Source organism: Pteronotus mesoamericanus, unplaced genomic scaffold (genome assembly GCF_021234165.1).
Source record: "Pteronotus mesoamericanus isolate MK-2021 breed Mesoamerican mustached bat unplaced genomic scaffold, CSHL_Meso_final scaffold_705, whole genome shotgun sequence".
NCBI classification, from domain to species: domain Eukaryota; kingdom Metazoa; phylum Chordata; class Mammalia; order Chiroptera; family Mormoopidae; genus Pteronotus; species Pteronotus mesoamericanus.
The window spans coordinates 1976836-1985758 of NW_026555326.1; the positions used below are offsets into that span (position 1 = coordinate 1976836).

Sequence of the window (8923 nt, forward strand, 5' to 3'; positions counted from 1 at the left end):
GCGGGGGTATGTGTTTTTATTAATAAGTCAAAACAAAGACAATGTGTTGCTCCAAAGGCAAATGCCTCCTGGTGAAAGGAACACTTAAAACTGCCGAGAAGTTCCAGTAATCCTTGGTGGTCAGCACATTTGCTTCACCTTCTGTTGGTTATGGTCTTGAACTGAGTGCCAAGGGAAGAACTTCACACGTACTGTTTGAATTCCTACTGAAGGTAAGCACTGGACCAGGGGCCACAGGGGAGACCCAGTCTGTGAAACTCAGTCATTGCTCTGCAGCAGATTTTACCCAATTAGAGATACACTAGCCACACAAACATGCACACTGTGCAGGATGACATTCCTGTATGCAACACGCTTCCCATGAGCAGACCCAGTCGGGCACAGCTGCTTCCTGTGTGGGCTGAAACACCGTTATTTTCTTTCCTGTGTGGAAAGAAACATCAAATATAGGTGTGAGTGATCTTGCAGGAATAGTATGGAACCTGCTCCATTTTACACCTTCACAAAATTTGAGGCTCTTTACTAGAAAAAAATGGTACACAAATAACTAGGATAGAAAGCAAAATATGGGAATGAGAGATGAAACAACATGCAGTGAATACCTGGCTTCAGAAGAGGGAGCAACTGTGGCCAGCTGGGGGCAGAAGGTGGGCACTAGGAATGGGCCAGTCTCTGCAATGTTTGACGGCTGAACCTTTTTTTTTAAGGTATTTTTTTTCATGGTATTATTTCACCTTTATTGAGGTATAATTGGCAAATAAAATTGTAGAATATTTAAAGTGGTGATTTGCTATACATACACATTGTGAAAGGATTCCAAACATCTAGTTAATTAACACATCCATCACCTTACATATTAATATTTTTAATTTTTATTTATTTTTATGGTGAGAACACTTAACTTCTAATCTATTAGCAACTTTCAGTCACATAACGCAGTATTGTCAGCTATAGTGACCACGTTTTCACATTAGATCCTCAGACTTTTTTCATCTTCTTGTGCAAGTGTGCGTCCCGTGACCAGCCTCTCCCCAGCCCTTCTCCTCCCTAGCCCCTGGCAACTGCTTCTGTATTCTGTGTCTGTGAGTTTGACCTTTTTGCTTTTTTTTTTAGATTCTACGTATAAGTAATACTGTGCATTATTTGTCTTTCTCTGTCTGGTTTATTTCATTTAGCATAATCCTCCCAAGTCCATCCATACTTTACAAATGGCAGGATATCCTTCTTTTTATGGCTGAATAATATTTCATTTTACGTGTGTGTGTATCATATTTTCTTGATCCATTCATCTGTAGATGGACACTTAGATTGTTTCCATGTCTTCTGGAAATAATATTCCCATGAACATTGGCTATCTTTTTGAGATAGTGATTTCATGTCCTTTGAATACCTATGCGGAAATGGAATTGCTGGATCATATGCTACTTTTGTTTTTAATTTTTTGAGGAACCTCTATACTGGTTTCCATAGTGTTATACCAATTTACATTCCCAACCAACAGTGTACAAGATTTTCTCCACATCCTCACCAATACTTGTTATCTCTTGTCTTTTTGCCACTAGCCATTCTAACGGGTGTGAGGTGATTTCTCATTGTGGTTTTGATTTGCAGTTTTCCATTCTGACGATAGTGATGTTGAGAACTTTCATGTCTCAGTTGGCCATCTCTATGTCTTCTTTGGTCAAATATCTATTCAGTTCCTCTGCCCATTTTTAATTACACTGTTTGTTTTTTGCTATTGAGTTCTTTATATATTTTGGATATTTACTAGTTATCAGAGAAAGGACTTGCAAATATTTTCTCCCATTTAATAGGTTGACTTTTATTGTGCTGATGGTTTTCTTTGGTGTATAGAAGCTTTTTAGTTTGGTGTGGTCCCATTTGCTTATTTTTGTTTTTATTGTCTTGGCTTTTGGTGTCAAATCCAAAAAATGATTGCAAAGATCAATGTCAAGGAGCTTACTGTCAGTTTTCTTCTAGCAATTTTTTAACTTCGGGGTCTTACATTCAAGTCTTTAATTCATTTTGAATTGACTTTTTGTGTATGGTGTAAGAGAGGGGTCTGATTTTATTCTTTTGCATATGGCTTTCCAGCTTTTCTAACACCATTTATTAAAAAGATTGTTCTTTCCACATTGTATATTCTTGGTTCCTTTGTCGTAAATTAATTGACCTTATGTACATGGGTTTATTTTGAGACTCCCTATTTTGTTCCATTGATCTATGTGTTTTAATGATGCTTTGATTACTATGATATACAGTTTTGAGTACTATAGCTTTTTAATACAGTTTGAAACCAGGAAGTGTGATGCCTCTAGCTTTGTTCTTCTTTCTCAAGATTTCTTTGGCTATTTGGAGTCTTTTATGATTCCTTACCAATTTTAAGATTGTTTGCTCTGTTGCTGTTAAAACTGTCATTGGAATTTTGATAGGGATTGCATTGAATCTTTAAATTGCTTTGGGTAGTATGGATACTTTAACAATATTAATTCTGTCAATCCATGGATACAGAATATTTCCATTTATTGGTATCTTATTCAATTTCTTTCATCAATGTCTTATAGTTGAGCATCCTTATAACCAATATTTTGAATTCTTTCCTTGATTAAATTTATTCCTATATATTATATTTTATTGATTATGCTATTGCACTTGTCCTAATTTTCCCCCTTTGCCCCCCTCCACCTAGTACATCCCAGTCCCTCAGGCAGTGCCCCCACCCTTGTTCATGTCCATGGGTCATGTGTATAAGTTCTTTGGCTACTTCCCTTCCTATACTGTACTTTATATCCCCATGGCTATTCTGTAACTACTTATTTGTACTTCTTAATACCTTCACCCCTCATCCATTCTCTCACACCCATCTCCCATCTCTTTATCTTTAAACTTTGGCATTTTAATTATGATGTGTCTTGGGGTGGGCCTCTTAGCATCCATCTGGTTTGGGACTCTCTGGGCTTCCTGGACTTGCATGTCTATTTCCTTCACCAAATTAGGGATTTTTTTTCTTTCATTATTTTTTCAAACATATTTCCAGTTTCTTGCTCTTTCCTCCTTCTGGCACCCCTTATGAAGCAAATGTTTCATCGCTTAAAGTCGTCTCACAGGCTGCTTACACTATCCTCTTTTTTTTGGATTCTCTTTTTCTCTGGTTCTGATTCATTGTTTTTTGCTTCCTTATGTTCCAAATCGTTGATTTGATTCTCGGCTTCATCTACTCTACTGTTTTTCCCCTGTAAATTGTTCTTTACTTCAATTACTATATCCTTCATTTCTGACTGGATCTTTTTTATGCTGTTACGCCCCTCGATAAGTTCCTTGGGCATTCTTATAACCAGTGTTTTGAATTGTGCATCTCATAGATTGCTTATCTCCATTTTGTTTAGCTCTTGATCTGGAGTTTTGATCTGTCCTTTCATTTGGGCCATATTTCTATCTCTTTGTATTGGCAGCCTCTCTGTGTTTGTTTCTATGGTAGAGATGCTTTGACTTTGTGTCTTGGTAGTGAAGCCTAATGTACTATGTGTCCTGCAGGGTCCAGTGGCACAGCCTCCCCTATCACCCAAGCTGGGTACTTGAGGTGCACACTTTGTGTATGCTGAGTACACTTTCCTCTTGTAGTTGGGCTTTGATGGCTGTTGGCAGATCAATGGGAGGGATTTACCCAGGCCAGTCAGCTGCAAGGATTGGCTTTGACCATTTACCACCAACCTCTGCCCTCCGTGGAGGATCAGCTGTGCAGGGGCAGGGTGGTGGTGGTCCTGTGTGGTCTGTGGCTGTCCACTGGGTGAGCTGGCCCTGGGGTTTTCCGGGTGGTGCAGGTCAAGATCAGCCCTCACCTGTGTTTTGTCTGAGGCTGCCCTGCCTGAGTTATAAAGCAATCTGAGATTGTTGCTATTTGTGCTGGGCTTGGAGATTTCCAGGTGAAGCCAAGCTGTGAATCTAGGTTGCTAGTTGCAGGCCTGGAGCTCACTGAGGCCAGATGCTGCTTGTTTGAGAGGATTTAGGAAGTTGTGAAGCACGAGCCATTCATATGTAAAAGAAGCTTGGATGAGCCCCTAAATTGGGTAGGCAGAGTCTCTGGGGATCTCAAAAGCAGCTCAAACAGTGTTAGCAGGGGTGATGGAATCTTAGGTGAGGCACCAGTCTGCTGGCTCTTTGGTGGGAGGGCCCAGAAAAGGGACAATGGTCTCTGCTTGCCTTGATGCTAGATACCTCAGACTCCCCTCCACATGCCACTGGAGCTCCTCAAGCCGCCTCCCTGGCACTGGAGCGCAGAGGGAATGAGTCTGAGTATGTGAGTCAGTGTGTGGGTTCTTTAAGAGGAACTCCTTGGGCCTCTAGCAGTTTCTTCCACGAATTCAATCCCTGCTGATTTTTGCAGCCAGAAATTGTGGGGACTTACCTTCCTGGCAGGCACAGGAACCCTGGGCAGGGGGGCCTGGTGTGGTCCTGGGACTCCTCACTCCCAAGCTATCCCTCCCGAATGTATATCTACCCCATGTGGGTTTTGGGACCAGCCTGTTCTATGTCTGCACCCCTCTTACCAAACTGAATGGATGCGGTTTCTTTAATTCTGTAGTTGTCATTCAACTTGATTTGTCAGTTCTGAGTGATGGTTGTTCTATATTTCAGTTGTAATTTTGTTGTGGTTGTGTGGAGATGTGAGCCATGTCTGCCTATGACGCCATCTTGACCAGAATCATCTGTATTATATTCTTTTTGGTACAATAATAAATAAGATTGCTTTCTTCAAAGTATTCTTTTTTAAAGTATTCTTTTTTAAAAAAATCTTTGTTGAGATATACTTAAAATACTATAAAATTCACCATTTAAAGTATTTAATACAATGGCTTTTAGCATTTTTTTTCAGCATCCAAAATTTTTTTAAAAACAAGGCAGGATCTGGGGTTAGGTTTTATAGCATGGCCAGCCCGTGGGCCCCTTGCCCACTTGAACTGCTGGCCCTTCAAGAATATGTAGGGTTTGGTGTAGCTGTTAGGGGTTCCTGGGTCCTTGCCAAAATGCCTGTACACCTCTCTGCCTTTGCAAGGACCAGAGAGAAGGATGGTGCCACCATCTTTGTGGGAGTACAGGGCCAGCTGGCTGAAGGTGAAGATTTTGCCTCCATCCTTGGGGATACAACTCCAGGTGCAGCTGCTCACACAAAATGCACACACCTTCAGTTTGGGCATCTCCCAGATGCACACGTTATCTGTTATAGCTCCTTGATCCTTCCAACCACAGCGGTTTGTCCTCCTGGCCAGGAACTTTTATCTTCCAGATCACCTGGGAAAGGAACTGAGGCAGCCAGTTGTTGTGACTCTTGGACAACCTCTTCAGCACCACTTAGTTGAAGATAGAGTTGATTCTTCTGGCCAGAAACCTGTACAGCTTGACCAACAGCCTTGGGTAGATGTCCTAGTTCTTGAGCTCCTTGTTCTGAACCTTTTGGACTTTCTTGTGGCAGACATTGACTCCCATAATGTATCTCCTGCTCTACCAGGTCAGGAAAGGGTGGCTTTTACTATATTCACAGAGGTGTGCAACCATAGCCACAATCTAAGCTTAAAACATTTTTATTACCCCCAAAAGAAACCTTGCACTAGCGAGCACTCATAACCATTCCTCCCCACTCCCCAGCTCTAGGCAACCACTAATCTATATTATGTCTCTATAGAGTTCCCTATTCTGGACATTTCATATTAATGGGATTATATAGAATGTAGTCTTTTGTGACTTTTTTCACTTAGCATGTTTTCAAGGTTAATTCATGTTGTGGCATGTATCAGTACTTTATTTTTTTATGGCAGAATAAATTCATTGTAGGGATAGCCCATTTTTTTGTGTATCTATCCATCAGTTGATGGATATATGGGTTGTTTCCACTTTTTGGCTACTATGAGTAATGGTGTAATGAACATTCACATACATTTTTTGTGTGGACATATGTTCTTATTTCTCTTGCGTGCATACCTAGAAGGGAAATTACTGTATTGTATGTTATCTGTATATTTAAATTTTTGAGAAGCTGACAACTGTTTTTCAAAGTGGCCATACCTTATTACATTCCTACCAGCAATGAATGAAAGCTCCAATTTCTCCATATCCTTGTTATACTCTGTCTTTTTGATGATAGAATCCTGGTGAATATGAATGGTATTTCATTTTGTTTTGATTTGTCTTTCTCTAACTACTAATAATGTTGAGCATCTCTTCATGTTCTTTTTGGCCATTTGTATGTTTGTTTATTTTTTGAGAAATGTCTGTTCAAATCCATTGCCCACTTTTTAATTGGGTTCTGTGTCTTTTTATTATTCATTGAATGGATGTGTTTTTGAGTGGCAGAGTGCAGAAGCAAAAGCTTAGATATGGAGAGAGTGAACACTAGTGAGAAATGAGAAATCGAACCGGCCAGAGAGGACATTTGCCTAGGTGATGTAAGTCTGCATTTAGCAGAATGACTGCAACACATCTGTATTTATCTAGCAAGTGGGGATAACAATGAGACAAAGTGTTATAAGGAACCAGTGTTTATACATACAGTGAGCGCATCGATAGAAGCTGATGCTACTGCTGTAATTGGCTGCTCAAAATGGGCTGGTCACTGATTTAGGGATATTACATGCGATCTTATTTAATCCTCCCAACAACTCTATGAATTTTTCCATTTTTCAGATGGGGAAGCTAAAGGTCAGAGAGGTTAAGTAACTTGCCTCAGGTTGCCTAGCTAATAAATGGCAAAGGTGAACTTCAAGCCCAGGCCTGTCAGTCTCTGAAGTACCAAGACAGCTTCAGCATCCTACCTGGGAGTGGAAATTGGAAGGTTTGGGGGATTCTATCTTACATCGCCTTGACTATTCAGAAAAAGAGTTTATACTTAATTTGGAAGCATTGGATAGCTGCCATTCATGAGCAAGGGAGACTAGGAGCTGCATTTAGAAAAGATGAGACTGGGTGGTTTGGAGTAGGGGACACCAGAAGCTGGAAGATAGGAGAGGAGACTATTAAAATAGTCCAGGTGAAGCGTGAAGAGGGCAGACCTGAAGAGCCCACAGGGAGCCAGGGAAGGAAGACAGATAACAGGGGTGTGTTGGAGCCAGCTTATACCAGCTCATGAGAGCCAATTTTTCAATTGTTAGCCAATTCTTAAACACCACCTTAATTATGAATTACGTGACATAAACTTAACAACTTAAAATTTTATATTAACAACTGGATATATATATTCAAAAGTCATCCCTTCCTAATTATTTTACTGCATTTTACTATCATTTATGCTCTTAAGGTTATTTTCATCTGTTTTAATCTGTGTTGTCGAAATGCATAACCACACGTCTCTTCCCACGGTTCAATGGCATGCATGCTGGTGCCTTGAAATTGTCCATAACAGTATTTATAGCATGGAAATCAGCAACTTCCATACATCAGGGGTTTTCTTTGGGGGATGTTGGTTGCTAAACATTTCCCAGCATGGCCCTGCAGAGGACAGATATAGAAGAGGCAGAATATGTAGAATAGGGCAGTTTCATGGATGGAGTGCGAAGGGAGAGATAAAGACGTGGTGTGAGGTTTTTGGTCTGAGACATATGCCTGGAAGTGCTGGGTGACTCAACGCACAGGAGGAACGTGGGGTGCGAAACAATGAGAAAGCCGATCAGGAATGCTTCCTTGAGGGGGCAGGTCTGTTTCAGGGTCTGAGAGAGAAGAAGGGGTAGGTCCAGGGATGGAGATGCGCATGGCACACCTATGTTTAGTCTATGGGGACTTGGTTTGGTCACTGGATTTCTTCAACCACAGGACAAAGGTGGGACTTTCCAGGGAAGAGACTGTTTTATCCGGGCCAGAGGGCTCGCTTTCAGGAGTCTGCTAGGTGCTGAGTAGAGAGGATGTGAATTAAAATTTCACAAAGCCAAGCTGGAACCACCACTCTCCATCTTTCCTGGACAGTTACAAAATGAATCCACCTCTGGGGCGTAACATGAATGGTAGGAATCTAAGTCTATTCATAATTAACTGTCTGACCTTGGACAAGTTACTTAACCACTGTACCTCTCAGTTTCCTCATCTGTTAAATTAGAACGTTGGACTTAGAGCTTCCCGGCTCAAGTTCCATGAACCTTTGCCCTTCACGCCATGTCTCCTTGCTGTCTGCTCAAATGCTGGGCAAGCTTGGCTGAGTTCTGGGGACTCTGCTCCCAAGATAGTAATTTATGAAGCAATCATTCATCTGGACATCATCCATCAGGAGGGAAAGGAGGGCCTGTGATCCTGTCAGGCTGAGTAAAGGCAACACAGAATGGCTTTATCAAATGAAATAGGACGGATGGATGGCGGGCTCCCAGTGTCAGGGAAATATTGATTCAGGCAAATAGATGATCTATTGCATGAATATCTCAGAGGCTGTTGCAAATAGAGACACTGTGGCATGGAGAGGGGTTTTCACATGATGAAGGATAGCTTTTTGGTGCCGCGTCATTGCAATGAGAAGTGATGCGTGGAGCCCTAGTTTCACTCGCCGGGCCGTATGTTATGGGAACACTGATGCTCTTTCATCACCACAGGTAAGTGAAGTAATGTACAATTATGGTCCTAATAAAAATCAGAGGAAGAGAGATGATGACAGCTTCTCCAGGGATGCAGGGCTGTCTGGACCAGGAAGAGTGCAAGGCTGCTAATTGGACTTTCTGGAAGCTCCCTGTGGAGGGATTGTGGGGTAACTGCTGACTCCTTATATCATCTGTCTTGCCAGTGAGCACAGAAGAGCCCTTTATCAGGCCTTAGTTGTGCTAATTATTGTAACATCAATGGACCTAACTTAATCAGAGGTACCCTAACTCTTCATTCACACCACACATGCTACTCCTCTCTATATTGGCATCTGAGCCTATAAACAAACCTACTTCGCTGATACGGGGACTGG

At 41.5% G+C, this 8923-nt stretch overlaps 1 pseudogene; it reads right to left on the reverse strand.

The window, feature by feature from the left end:
• LOC129062050 (60S ribosomal protein L18-like) overlaps positions 1–5484 on the reverse strand; it is a 29182-nt pseudogene extending 23698 nt beyond the window's left edge.
• Positions 5485–8923: the final 3439 nt, after the last annotated feature.